We start from the raw sequence: 14,737 nt of genomic DNA, 5'->3' as shown, positions 1-14,737 counted from the left end.
GAGATTAATTTTAAGGGTGACTAATGAGTTATGAGCAATTTGTGTGGGAGCTGACCCAGGGTATCCAAAGCTGCTCAGAAAGAGGGTGCATGGAAAAGCCTCTGGGGACGCTGCTCCCCTCCCTGGTGTATTGCAAGCTCGTCATCCACCCGCTTCTTCAAAGGGGTTTCTTCTGGCTGCAGAAGGAAGGATGCACAGACCCAGGCACGGATCCCTGGTAGATCACGCCCTCGCGTGGCCGCTTCCTTGCGTGACAGCTTGGCCTGTGGGTGCCGGATTAGTGGAGGATGAGTTCCAGAGCTGGAGGCGCGTTGCAGGCAAAGGGTGTGACGGGGGCATGGACTGAGTAGGCAATGTGCTCCCCAAGGCCGTGTCCACCTCAGCACCCGCCCTGTGGCTCCCTGTCCCCTCCTTCCACCGACCCCGGGACCTCACTGCCCCCAAACTCTTGCTGCATACAGCTCAGTGGAAGGGGAAAGAATTTTATTATTTCTCTTCCTCCCTCTGTGTTCACAGAATACAACTTTTGTTTCTGTAAAATTATCCAAATAATGAAAAGAATACAAAATAGAAAGTTCAGGAAAAATTTACCCAATAGGCCACCACCCAAAAATAATTTCTTAAAAAATAATATTTTGGGAGTATCATTCCAGAGGTTCTCCAAATCTATATGCAAAAGAATAGATTTAGGGAAATAATTATTAATATATAAAATGACATTTTTGTGCACAGCTTTTTAAAAAGCAAAAGCATACAATTCGGTTTCATTGAACTTATAAGGAAAGGAAGCTGGGTGCAGCGGGATGTGCCTGTAATCCCAGATACTCCACAGGCTGAGATGGGAGGAACCTGAGCCTAGGAGTTTGAGAACAGCCTGGGCAGCATAGTGAGACTCTCAAAAACAAATAGTATTAAAAAAAGAAAACAAAATTTAAAAGACTGGCAAATTTCAAATGAGTTCTTTTGTTTTAAGCTGATATCATTGTATTTCTTTTTTTTTTTCTTTGAGACAAGGTCTCACTCTGTCTCCCAGCCTGGATGGAGCGCAGTGACACAATCTCAGCTCACTGAAACCTGCGCCTCCCCAGCTCAAGCAATTCTTGTGCCTCAGCCTCCCGAGTAGCTGGGATTACAGGTGCGCACCACCACGCCAGTTAACTTTTTGTATTTTTAGTAGAGACAGGCTTTCATGATGTTGGCCAGCCTGCCTCAGCATCCCAAAGTGCTAGTATTACAGGCATGAGCCACCGCACACAGCCTGATATTATTGTATTTATTCTTACAAAACATTTCCAACATATGAAAAAGTAGAGTGAATAATGAAATGGCCTTACGACTACTTTCAACAAATCTGAACATGCCCTTGGGTTGAGAAGCTTTTCTTCTTTTTTTAATAAAAATGTTCACGGAAGACACTAATTAATGGAGGTATACTTGTAGGCAGGATTTCCCAACAGGCCAGATTCTGTTCCATGATGCTAGAACCTGGACACTCAACATCTATCCCCGCAGTTCAGCTGGAGCCAGCACCGCCTGGGCACGGGGCTCCCAAGCACTTTCCATTCACTGCCTCTTGTGCTTTTGGGTACCTAGAAGGTGCATATTATTATTGTTCCCACTGTGGGGCAATGAAGGCCTGGAGAGCAAAAGCCGCTTGTTCAGGTTGGGATGTAAGTTCAGGTCTGTTGGGCATCAGAGCCTGGGCACTGGAGATCATTTCTGAAATGATGCAGGGGCTACATGTAAGATCCCAGGTACTTATGCTGACAAAGAACAAAAAATCTGGGTGGAAGAAGATTTCAAGAGTTAGTGACCTCAAAACCCCATTATCTCAAGCAAAATGAGAGGAAATTCTGTCCTATCTTCCTGACTTTCTTGAGAGAAGTTTGTTTGGGAAACTTCCTCTGTCATCGGAAGTAAGATGGACAAAAACATCTTTCAGAAGATGATGGAAGCTGAGCCTGGCTGGGCCACCTGTGGGTGTCTCTAGAATTCAACTTTTTGTAGGTAATCATACCGTTACCATTCACTCAAGACCCACTGGGCCATGAATCCTGTATATTAACTATGAATGAGGGTATTTTTTAATAGAAAATTCAAAAATAATCACGGGAATAATTTAGTATTTTTGCAATAACTACTGAGGTTAAGCAACAGTAAATATGTGCCTCTTGAGAGCTTGGTGCTCAAAGACAGGTGGCAGGAGCTAAGGGTCAAGCTTAGGGTGGTCTGGCTGCCAGTCCTAATGGCACAAGGGCAGTGAGATGGGCCAGTCTGACACCATGTACACTGGGACCCCCATACCTGCCACCTCCAGCCACAGCCTGCCTCCCAAAGCTTTGCCCTGATCAACAGGGCCCCAAAGGACCTGTGTGAGAGTTCTATCAGTCAGGGCACAGACCAGGCCCCTGGGTAAGTCTCACTCCCACTGGGGCTTATCTGGTCTCAGCTCCTGACCAGGACTCTGGTCCAACCCAGTGCTGTCTTCCAGTCTCTACCTGAACAGGCCAACTGCATCCCTGCCTCAAACCTGCTCTTAGCCCACCTCCGCTGTTTCCTAACGGTGGCCAGGACAAACAAGGTAATTATTGTAGTCATACTGATAGTATGAACTTAGAAATCTGAACTTTAGGCTGGGCATGGTGGCTCACACCTGTAATCCCAGCACTTTGGGAGGCCAAGGCGGGTGGATCACTTGAGGTTAGGAGTTCGAGACCAGCTTGAGCAACATGGAGAAACCCTGTCTCTACTAAAAATACAAAATTAGCTGGGTGTGGTGGCGCATGCCTGTAATCCCAGCTACTCGGGAGGTTGAGGCAGGATAATCGCTTGAACCTGGGAGGCAGAGGTTGTGGTGAGCCAAGATCGTGCCATTGAACTCCAGCCTGGGCAACAAGAGCAAAACTTCATCTCAAAAAAATAAAAAGAAAAAGAAATCTGAACGTTAAACTGCAACAAATATCCAGACGATAAAAAAAAAAAAAACATAGAGTCAGCACTAGCATTAATATTGTAGCACTGTAGGGAGAAGTCAAGGAAACTTAACGCAAATGAAATAAACGTCAGAAACTCAGGAAAATAAAATGAAACAAAAACAAGTTCAAAACAAAGATAAACGAAGGAAAAATAACAGTAAACACACAGCAAAGTGTTGTGTCTTTAATATGCAGGAATGCCTCAATTTTAAAAAACGGATAAAGAATAGGTAATTCTTCAAAAGACACACAAACCTCTGCCAAAGCCACTGGACAAAATGTAAAAGCTCTGTCCTCAACAAGAACAAAATCTGGGCCAGCCTTCAGGCTGCCATTCTGTGCTGAACTTCCTGGGAGAAAGTATAAACTGGGTTGGTTGGTTGGTTTGTTTTACCTACCCTTACTCTTCAAAACTTACCTTAGAAGCCTCCTTCTTCTGGAAGCTGCTCCCGACTCCTCCAGGGTAAGCAGGCCGTACTCCTAGGTGCCTTCACCGGGCTTTTGCCGGTCGTCTCAGTACTCATTGTGGATTTCTCCCCACCAGGTCCAGAAGCTCAGCCAGGGCAGGATCTCCAGCACCAGAACGTGTGTGTTGTGCCGTAGACACTCAACAGATGCTTTTTAAAACATTGCATGTGTGCATGCACGAAGATGAATACAGTAAACGCATAATTTGTAACCATGAGCCAAAATGTTTCTTGACTCACCATGACACCTAGTGGTGACTAATCTCCATTGCAGACCCGACAAAATCAGCCATCACTGCTGTGGGTGCTTGTGTTTCCCTTTGTTCCAGCAAAGGCCTTCTGAGCACCAACTATGTGCCATGTGCAGGGACCATGTGCATGCAGAGGACCCTTGGGTGAGTTGGTCAGTCCCTGTCCTCCACTGTCCTCCAAGGGTTTATGGGCAAGATACACCCACTGCCGCTCACCACCACATAGCGTCAGCATTCAAGCTAATGTTACACCATCGTAGGGAGAAGTAAAGGAAACTTAGGCCAACCGTGAAATCATTTGGAGAAACGAGAAAAGCAGCCTCTGAGGGAGGTGGAAACTCTTCCTATTACATGGAACTACCTCCTAACAACAGCCTGTTTGTCATCCCCTTTAACGCTAACTCAGGTTCCGAGAATCGGAATATTGTCTCAATTTCACTCCTGGCTTCAGCAAACATTGACAAAAGTCAACACCTAAAGCCACGATAGCTTCCGTGATTCCTCCACCTCTGCAGAGAAAGGAGGCTGGGGAGGGAGACACATCTAGTCCTGTCTTCAGCTTCTATTTCCTCCAGTCTCTTCTTCCCCCACCTCTCCAACCAAGTGGTAAAAAGTAAATCCTGATTGGACAGCCACTTCAGAAGCAAAATAGATTCCTGGATTTCTTATACAAAAATTATAACAGAACAAATGAAAACAGTATAAAGCCAGAATAAAACACAGGTGACTTTTTATTCTTCTGGGCTTAGGTAAATTCTAGTTACTACCAGAAGCTATAATGGAAAACATGGAAATATTTAACTTTGTAACCCTTCTATATGGCAAAAAACAAAAACAAAACAAAAACTAGTTCAAAACCAAGAAAAACTGAGGGAAAACAACAGTAAGCACACAACAAAGTGCTACTATTTTTAAGATGCAATGAACAGTTACAAGTCCATAAAAAATAAAGACCTCAATAAAAAGAACAGGTAATTCTTCAAGAGACATACACATAGCAAGCTATATGGCAATTAAAATAAAATTGTTTGCTGAATTAATGATGATTTAAAAACATGTAATACCTAACTAATGCTGACAAAAGTATTTGTGGGAGTGTAAACTGGCACATTTCCAAAGAAAAATTTGGTAATAGATATCAAAATAGCAAATGCAGGCTGAGCATGGTGGCTCACGCCTGTAATCCCAACACTTTGGGAGGCTGAGAAGGGAGGATCACCTGAGGTCAGGAGTTCAAGACCAGCCTGGCCAACATGGTAAAACCCGTCCCTACCAAAAATACAAAAATTTGGCCGGGTGCGGTGGCTCACGCCTGTAATCCCAGCACTTTGGGAGGCCAAGGTGGGTGGATCATGAGGTCAGGAGATCAAGACCATCCTGGTTAGCACGGTGAAACCCTATCTCTACTAAAAATACAAAAAATTAGCCGGGCGTGGTGGCAGGTGCCTGTGGTCCCAGCTGCTCAGGAGGCTGAGGCAGGAGAATGGCGTGAACCCGGGAGGCGGAGCTTGCAGTAAGCCGAGACTGCACCACTGCAATCCAGCCTGGGCGACAGAGTGAGACTCCGTCTCAAAAAAAAAAAAAAAATGAAAATACAAAAATTAGCCGGGCGTGGTGGTGGGCACCTGTAATCTCAGCTACTCAGGAGGCTAAGCCAGGAGAATCACATGAACCTGGGGGGGTGGGGGGGTTTGCATGAGCCGAGATTGTGCCACTGCGCTCCACCTGGGCAACAGAGTGAGACTCCGTCTCATAAAAAAAAAAAAAAGTAGATGCAAATGTCTTTTACCCAGCAAGTCCATTTCTAGAAATATATATTCTAGAAATATATTCTAAGAAAATAATTTGCCAAGTGCATTCGGATACATGTTCATCAAAGCATGGTGTGTATGTGTATATACATATGTATACATATATACACACACATATACATACACATGTATTTATATAGAGAGATATTAGAAATAATTTGTCATTCATTAGAGAAAAAGAATAATTTTTAGATGTGAGCCAAAATTATACTTGATTAATCGTGTTATGGTTAATAAATTCTGATAGGTTGATCCTACAGAATACCAGATAGTCATTAGACATAGTAATGTAACTCTACATTTATTATCATAAAAAGTAGGTTCAGAATATATTGCTGAGCTTTGACAACAGCAACAAAAAAGCACTATCTATAAATCCACATAAAGATTGTAGTTTGAAAGGATATTCACCAAAATGTTAGTAGTGCTTTATCTGTGGGTGGCTGGATTTAGACTAACGTTTACTTTCTTCGTACATTTAAAAAAAAATTATATGGCAAGAATGTGTTGTTTTAAAATTAGAAAAACACGAACTGTTTTCATTAAAAGAAAAAAATTAGCCCTGCCTTTCAGATATGTCCAACTCAGCTACTACATTTGACTATTGAGGCAAAAAATACAGAAACTGTATAATGTTCCTCATGAGAAATATAGGAAAGCTACATTCTGAGAATCAAGGTGAGCTACGTGGTTCTTATTTTCCTTTGGAAAGACACAGTTCTTTCAAGTACCCCTAATAAGGTGGATGGCTCCCAAGAACGATATGTAACAATATACAGTATAAACACTCAAAACCTGAAATGGGCCGTCCACGGAGGCTTTGGGTTTTTCATGTCACAGGCTCTGACCAAGCTTCCCTGCCTGGGATAGACTCTTCCTGAGGCTCACATCTACAGTAAATGTAATTACACTTTAATGGTATTCATCGCATTCTGTCACTTTTTCCATTGCTCCTATTTTTAACCAGCACAATGGGAACATTTGTCCTCTGATTCACTGAGCAGTTTTAGGCCAGGAATCTGGCTTTTAAAATGACAGTACCCTTAATCCTATCGCTGACTTTTCAAATGAAATAACAGCCTGTAATTAAAACAATGGCGCGCAGGCAGCCTCTGTGGGATAAGAATAGCAACTCAGCATGGAATTCAGGTAATGGGATTTATCAGCGGCTGTGCCAGGAGGAAGGGATGGAGAAGCAGGCTCTGGTCCTGGCGGTGTGGCCTTTGCAAGTCACTTCAAAGTCCTGAGCTGCAGTCCCTATGAAAGACGCATGGGTTCTTAGAGTCCTTTCAGTTAGGTCTACCCAGCAGAGTGAACAAAACCAACCTGAGACTTCTGCTCCTCTGGAAGAACCCTGGGGTCCTGCTCATTCAAGCAATGCACATGGGATGTCCAAAGCTATTGGGGCAGTTGGGACCCCCCGTCCGAGCAAATGTCATGGAGAAGTGGGCTCTATGTCCTCTCCCCCCAAGTCTCAGCCAACTTGCGCCAGCTTCAACTTCTAGAATGTAGTGAGTGTGATGCTCTGTGATGTCCCAGGCTAGGTCACAAAAGGCCACATACCTTCTTGAGCTCTTCATTTGCTTGCTCTTGGGACACTTCCTCTTGGAACCTGGCTCCTGTGACATGCAGAGCCAGAGCCATGCGCAAGGGGTGCACCGGTGCTCCAGCCAACAGTCCCAGCTGAGCTCAACCTTCCAGCCACCTCAGCCTGGCCCCAGACATAGGCGAGATGACCTACCTGAGTATCTCCCAGTATTTTGTTTCTTTGTTTATGTTGGGTTCTGTGTTTTGGGGTTTTTTTTTTTTTTTTTTTTTTTTGAGACAGGGTCTCCCTCTGTCATCCAGGCTGGAGTGCAGTGGCGTGATCTCGGCTCACTACAACCTCTACCTCCCAGATTCAAGCGATTCTCCTGCTTTAGCCTCCTGAGAAGCTGGGATTACAGGCATGCACCACTATGTCCTGCAGATTTTTTTTTGTATTCTTAGTAGAGATGGGGTTTCACCATATTGGCCACACTGGTCTCCAACTCCTGGCCTCAGGTAATCCACCCACCTCAGCCTCCCAAAGTGTTGGGATTACAGGCGTGAACCCACCTGCCCAGCCCTCTCCCAGTGTTTTGAGCCTCCCTTGCCGAGGCCCCCCAGACATTGTGGAGCAAAGGCAAGCCCCGGCCACATGGGTCTTGATCCATGGAATTTGGGAGCATGTCCCAAAGGGTGGTTGTTCATGCCACAAGGTTTGTGATGGGTTGCTGGGTAGCAAAAGCAACTGGAACTCCAGGTCTGATGTAAGAGTTTACGTAGACCGGGCGCGGTGGCTCACGCCTGTAATTCCAGCACTTAGGGAGGCCGAGACGGGTGGATCACGAGGTCAGGAGATGGAGACCATCCTGGCTAACATGGTGAAACCCCATCTCTATTAAAAGTACAAAAAATTAGCTGGGCATGGTGGCGGGCGCCTGTAGTCCCAGCTACTTGGGAGGCTGAGGCAGGAGAATGGTGTGAACTTGGGAGGCGGAGCTTGCAGCGCGCCAAGATCGTACTCCAGCCTGGGCACTCCAGCCTGGGCGACAGTGCAAGACCGTCTCAAAAAAAAAAAAAAAAAAGAGCTTACGTAGTAAACACTTATTTAGCTTGCAGTGTACAAGACCCTGTCCTAAGCAAAATGCAAATATTAGTTTGTGTTATAATTAAAATTCATCTCTATAACAGGTCTGTGAGGTCCATAGTATTACTGCTTATATTTTACAGGTGAAGACACTGAAACTCAGAAAAGTTATGTAACTTGCCCAAAGTCACACAGCTACCAAGTTGGAAAGGCAGCATTCCAACTGAGGCCACAGAATGCATGCTTTTTTTTTTTTTTCCACAGAGTATTGCTCTGTCCTCCAGGCTGGAGGGCAGTGGCGCAATCTCGGCACTGCAACCTCTGCCTCCTGGGTTCAAGCAATTCTCCGCCTCAGCCTCCTGAGTAGCTGGGACTACAGGTGCCCGCTACCACAGTGGGCTACATTTTTTTTTTTTTTTTGGTATTTTTTAGTAGAGGGAGGGTCTCACCATGTTGGCCAGGCTGGTCTCAAACTCCTGACCTCAGGGGATCTGCCCGCCCTCAGCCTCCCAACGTGCTGGGATTACAGGCATGAGCCACCAAGCCTGGCCGAATGCAAGTATTTTGCTTCTGCTCAAATCTTTATGCATTGACTCCACCTACAACCTTTGGTAACCACCCAGCATTCTTTGTTTCTTCCTGCCTTGCCTTGATAGGAAGTGATTGGGGGCTCCAGGAAAACCCATCTATTTTGCATATCTTGAGAAAAAATCTAATAAAAAGGTACTATCTCCCTAGGAAAAGGCAAGTTCATTATGTGTTTTTCAGACCAGCCTTTTGATGACTTCTGGTCCTGACCTGATTTCTTGGAGGCCCCAGGCAGGGGCTAATTTACATCTCTGCAGCCACGCATGCAGCCAGAGATTGCTTCTTCAGCGGCAAGCTCCCATTTAGCAGTCATTTTCTTTGAGTACACATTGAGTTCCCAAGTTTTTGTGAGCTTACTCAGCAGGCCTGCTGTCTCCAAAAGAGGACACTGCAAGATAGTGGCCTTCAAGAGCCTTCAGGAGCTCTTAGGGGCTGGATGTGTCTGCTTCTATAAACATTTATACACACCCACTAGCACATCCTAATCAATAAAGTATAATGCTTTGTGGCCTTCTAGCAGAAACTCTTTTTCCTAACTCTACTTCCGCCATTTAAAAGTTTTTCGTGGAGCCATGGGGTCAGATCCTGCTTGGAGTGCCATTAGATCATGTATAAATCACTTACAAAAGTCTCCTCCACTCTATATACTTAAAAATCCTTCCCACTGGGTGCGCTGGCTCATGCCTGTAATTCTAACACTTTGGGAGGGCAAGGTGGGCAGATCACGAGGTCAAGAGATTGAGACCATCCCGGATAACATGGTGAAATCCCGTCTCTACTAAAAATCAGAAAATTAGCTGGGCATGGTGGTGGACACCTGTAGTCCCAGCTACTCCAGAGGCTGAGGCAGGGGAATTGCTTGAATCCGGGAGGTAGAGGTTGCAGTGAGCCAAGATTGCACCACTGCACTCCAGCCTGGTAACGGAGGGAGACTTTGTCAAAAAAAAAAAAAAAAAAAAAAAAAAAAAAAAAAAATCCTTCCCTTTGGTTGATATTTATTAATTAATTAATTTATTTATTTTTGAGACAGTCTCACTCTGTCGCCCAGGCTGGAGTGCAGTAGCATGAGCTCGGCTCACTGCAAGCTCTACCTCCTGGGTTCACACCATTCTCCTGCCTCAGCCTCCCAAGTAGCTGGGATTACAGGCGCCTGCCACCACGCCCGGCTAATTTTTTGTATTTTTGGTAGAGACGGGGTTTCACCATGTTAGCCAGGATGATCTCGATCTCCCAACCTCGTGATCCGCCTGCCTCAGCCTCCCAAAGTTCTGGGATTACGGGTGTGAGCCACCGCACCTGGCCTGGTTGATCTTTATTTTTATATTTATTTATTTATTTATTTATTTATTTATTTATTTATTTATTTATTTTTGAGATGGGCTTTCACTCTATTGCCCAGGCTGAAGTGCAGCGGAGGGATCACAGCTCACTGCAGCCTCAACCTCCCCAGGCTCAGGTGATCCTCCCACCTCAGTCTCCTGAGTAGCAGGGACTATAGGCATGTACCACCATGCTGGCTAATTTTTTTTTGTATTTTTTTGTAGAGACAGGGTTTCACCATGTTGCCCAGGTTGGTCTCAAACTCTTGAGCTTAAGAAATCTGTCTGCCTCAGCCTCACAAAGTGCTGGGATTACAGGTATGAGCCATTATGCCAGGCCCAGTTGATCTTTTTTAAACAAATAAAAGTCTGAATAAAAATGATGTCGCTTTGGCCAGGCGCGGTGGGTCATGCCTGTAATCCCAGCACTTTGGAAGGCCGAGACGGGCGGATCATGAGGTCAGGAGATCGAGACCATCCTGGCTAACACAGTGAAACCCCGTCTCTAGTAAAAATACAAAAAATTAGCTGGCCTGGTGGCAGGCGCCTGTAGTCCCAGCTACTCGGGAGGCTGAGGCTGGAGAATGGCGTGAACCCAGCAGGCGGAGCTTGCAGTGAGCCGAGATTGTGCCACTGCATTCCAGCCTGGGCAACAGAGCAAGACTCCGTCTCAAAAAAAAAAAAAAAAATGATGTCGCTTCTTACCCACCTACTGTTCTACTTGCAGAACAAAAGATACAAACATTAATTTAAACATAATTGCCAAGAGAGGGCTTTCAAACATCACCAATTCTTCCTTCCTTCCTTCCATCCCTCCCTTCCTTCCTTGCCCCTTTCTTTCTTTAAATTACGTGCTTACCAGTTTTAGGGTAAGAACTATGAGAAGTTACAAATACAGGAGAACACTGGGAAAGTTCTGGGAGGAAACTGCATCCATTTGATAGAAGCCACAGCTTTACAAATCATCTCAAGCCCATCCTGTATGACTCAGAATTCATTTTGAAGAGATTCCCTCCCCATGTATTGTTTGCCGATTGAAGCATAAAAACATATCCACTAACACAAAGTTAATTCTCCCAAAACTTCTCACTGTCCAGATTATGTTCGGTGGAATATAAGCCACTGGATCTGCTGAGGCAAGTTAGGGAAGGGGAAGCAAGGAGCATGGGAGGGAGTCCTCAAGTTCAGAGACTTCCATTCAGCTTCACGGCCTATGCCTCTCTGGTTCTATTTTTCTCGTACTCATTCTAACACCACGAAAGTGGAAAATGTACCTTGAACTCCAGTGACCTTCATCCACTCTCTTTGAATGTGGTCACATGCCTCTATGGGCAGGACATTATTCTAAAATAATTCACCTCTTGGAATCCCCGAGGATAGAAAGGGTAACCCAGATGCAACAGAGCTCAGCACGTGGGCTAACATGGCTCCAACCGCCTCTTTCCATGTTGATGCTCTGCCTGTAACTTAGAGGGTGGGTCCATTACACGAACTTATGAATACTCTGAGATAACCCAGTTGAGTGTGATGCAGTAGAGGTTGTAGATTTTAAAAAGTCAAAGGACCCAGAATGTAATGCAGGTGGAGGAGAGTTGTCTTGGAAAGTGATAAAAGTCCCACTGTGACAACACAAAGCCCTCCTCTGCTTTATACTGCAAGACCCACCTCTGGCTAAGAGACCAAAAAGGTAAAGGATGATCTAGAGGCAGAGATGGGTGTTTTTTAACATCCTAAGAAAAATGCGAGAGTACTATTAGAAAAAATAGATTATACAAGGAGGATGGTGTAATGGTGGAAACATAAAAGGGAAGAAAACTATATGAAATTCTCTAAATAAGAGCATTAAAAGATGTCATTTAAGAGTCTCCCCAAATTGTACTAAAAACCTACCTTAAGAGTTATGAGTCACGTAAGGCCCTGTTTGTAACTGCAAGTACTAGACCAAACAATCTCGAATTAGCAAATCTTTCATGATGTCAAAGCTTCAATGCTTTCAAATACTAAGACGCTGCTGCTGACAACAGTGATGATGACGATGGTCACTATTATTGCAAGAGCAACAACAATGAAACTCTTCTAAGTAAACAAAACCTCAGCTAAGTACTGAGAAATCGTAGCTCATTAAATCCCCGCACAATCATAGGAGTTGGATCCTTTTCACAGATGAGAAAATGGAGGCATAGGGAGATTAAACACACTCGTTTGGCACCATGAGAGGCTGCCAAGCTCTGCTGTAGGTGATGATAAAGACAAAGATGAAGCCATCTGCTCCAGGAAGGTGGGTCCTTTCGGGGCAATTTGGAGTCACCCTGGGTTTCAGGGTCTAGTCCTCAGCCTGACATATTCAACAAGCTCCTTTGTTAATTCAGAGGTAATCGAGTCTCGAGAATTGTACCAATTAACATAGGTTCAGATTTAATTATAAATCAGAATACCAAATTTTTAATTCAGAGGTTCCTAAACTTCCATTGGTTCATGACTCAGTATTTTTTTCATTGTGCCCCTAAGTCAAAAGAAATACAGTTGACCCTTGAACAACAGGGATTTGAACTGCCTGGATCCACTTACACGTGACTTTTCTTCAACCAAATGCCAATTGAAAATACAATATTTAGGCCGGGTGCAGTGGCTCACACCTGTAATCCCAACACTTTGGGAGGCCAAGGCGGGCAGATCACGAGGTCAGGAGATCAAGACCACCCTGGCTAACACGGTGAAACCCCGTCTCTACTAAAAAAATACAAAAAATTAGCTGGGCGTGGTGGCGGGCGCCTGTAATCCCAGCTACTTGGGAGGCTGAGGCAGGAGAATGGCGTGAACCCGGGAGACGGAGCTTGCGGTGAGCCAAGATTGTGCCACTGCACTCCAGCCTAGGCGACAGAGCAAGACTCCGTCTCAAAAAAAAAAAAGAAAAGAAAAGAAAATACAGTATTCTCCGGATGTTAAACCTGCCTATAAGACCTTTTAGGGCCAGGTGCATTGACTCATGCTTGTAATCTCAGCACTTTGGGAGGCTAAGATGGGTGGATTACCTGAGGTCAGGAGTTTGAGACCAGCTTGGCCAACATGGCGAAATCCCATTTCTATTAAAAGTACAAAAAATAGCCGAGTGTGGTGGTGCACACCTGTAATCCCAGCTATCTGCAAGGCAGAGGCAGGAAACCTGCTTGAACCCAGGAGAGGGAGGTTGCAGTGAGCCAAGATTACACCACTGCACTCCATCCTGGGCAACAGAGAGACTCTGTCTCAAAAAGACAAAAAACAAAACAAAACAAAACCTTTTTATTTATTTATTTATTTATTTTTGAGATGGAGTCTTGTTCTGTTGCCCAGGCTGGAGTGCAGTGACATGACCTCAGCTCACTGCAACCTCCACCTCCCGGGTTCTTCAAGCAATTTTCCTGCCTCAGCCTCCTGAGTAGCTGGGACTACAGGCCTGCACCACCACAGCTGGCTAATATTTGTATTTTTAGCAGAGATGGGATTTTCTCATGTTGGCCAAGCTGATCTTGAACTCTTGACCTCGAGTCATCAGCTCACCTTGGCCCCCCACAGTGCTGGGATTACAGGCGTGAGCCAACACACCCAGCCTAAAAACACCTTTTCGTATAGGCAGGTTCTGCAGGGCTGACTGCAAGATTGAGTACGTGGATTTGGTTATTTGCTGGTGGTCCTGGCACCAATCCCCCGCATACACTCAGCGAGACTGTAACGACTTTTATTAAGCAGTTAGCGCCAAACAATTTATTTTTATTTTTATTTTTGTCAAACAATTTATTAAGGTTTTATGTCTTAAACTTTTAGATGCTTGAACAAATATATATGAAAAGTGAAAGGAAAATTACCTATTAATGTGAGTAAGTACCTGCTGGATGCTGCATAAGTCCTCCAACCTTGAAATTGGAGATACCTCTCCCTCATATCCTGCTCCACATTGATTTGAGCTCTATCTGCTTTTATCACAGCAACCGCTAAAAACCCAACTTCAGAAAGATCAAAGGAATGTAGCGCAAGCTAATATTGGAACTGCGAACTGTTTGGAGCTAGTGGTTCCTGAAGTATTCAATAAGTGTTCAGTATTGCAGCGCTTCCCTTGAGAACTTATCTTGTGCCCACGAACTTGCTACTGGGGTCTGAGGCACTTCAGCAAATGGTTTAGGAACTGCAGCATTAATTTATACTGAGAAATAGAATTGCTACTTAAGAAAGATAACTGCCGGCCCAGTGCAGTGGCTCACGCCTGTAATCCCAGCACTTTGTGAGGCCGAGGCTGGCGGATCACGAGGTGAGGAGATCGAGACCATCCTGGCTAACACGGTGAAACCCTGTCTCTACTAAAAATAGAAAAAAGTAGCCGGGCGGGGTGGCGGGCGCCTGTAGTCCCAGCTACTCGGGAGGCTGAGGCAGGAGAATGGCGTGAACCCGGGAGGCGGAGCTTGCAGTGAGCCGAGATCGCACCACTGCACTCCAGCCTGGGGGACAGAGAGAGACTCCGTCTCACAAAAAAAAAAAAAAAAAAAAAAAAAAGAAAAGAAAAGATAACTGCCAAGGTACTGGACTTCTCACTGATAACTGCCAAGGTACTGGACTTCTCACTTTTTTTTTTGTTCCCAATAAGACTGAGAAACCAAATCAGAGTCAGAAAGCCTTTGGTGCCCAGAGAGATAATGTGGGGATGATAGATCCACCCCGACATGGATCTAGTTATTGCAGTT

General features: G+C 45.0%; 1 long non-coding RNA gene across 1 annotated transcript; it reads right to left on the bottom strand.

Annotated features, from left to right (window-relative positions):
- Nucleotides 1–6,648: 6,648 nt before the first annotated feature.
- On the bottom strand, nucleotides 6,649–6,974 carry LOC115933571 (uncharacterized). The gene is made up of 2 exons (XR_008677121.1): nucleotides 6,831–6,974; nucleotides 6,649–6,761 (listed from the first exon to the last, which is right to left on the bottom strand). It is a non-coding gene; the product is annotated as an uncharacterized lncRNA (long non-coding RNA).
- Nucleotides 6,975–14,737: the final 7,763 nt, after the last annotated feature.

Source organism: Gorilla gorilla, chromosome 12 (assembly GCF_029281585.2).
Source record: "Gorilla gorilla gorilla isolate KB3781 chromosome 12, NHGRI_mGorGor1-v2.1_pri, whole genome shotgun sequence".
Taxonomy (NCBI): domain Eukaryota; kingdom Metazoa; phylum Chordata; class Mammalia; order Primates; family Hominidae; genus Gorilla; species Gorilla gorilla.
This window is presented reverse-complemented; position numbering and strand designations above follow the sequence as displayed.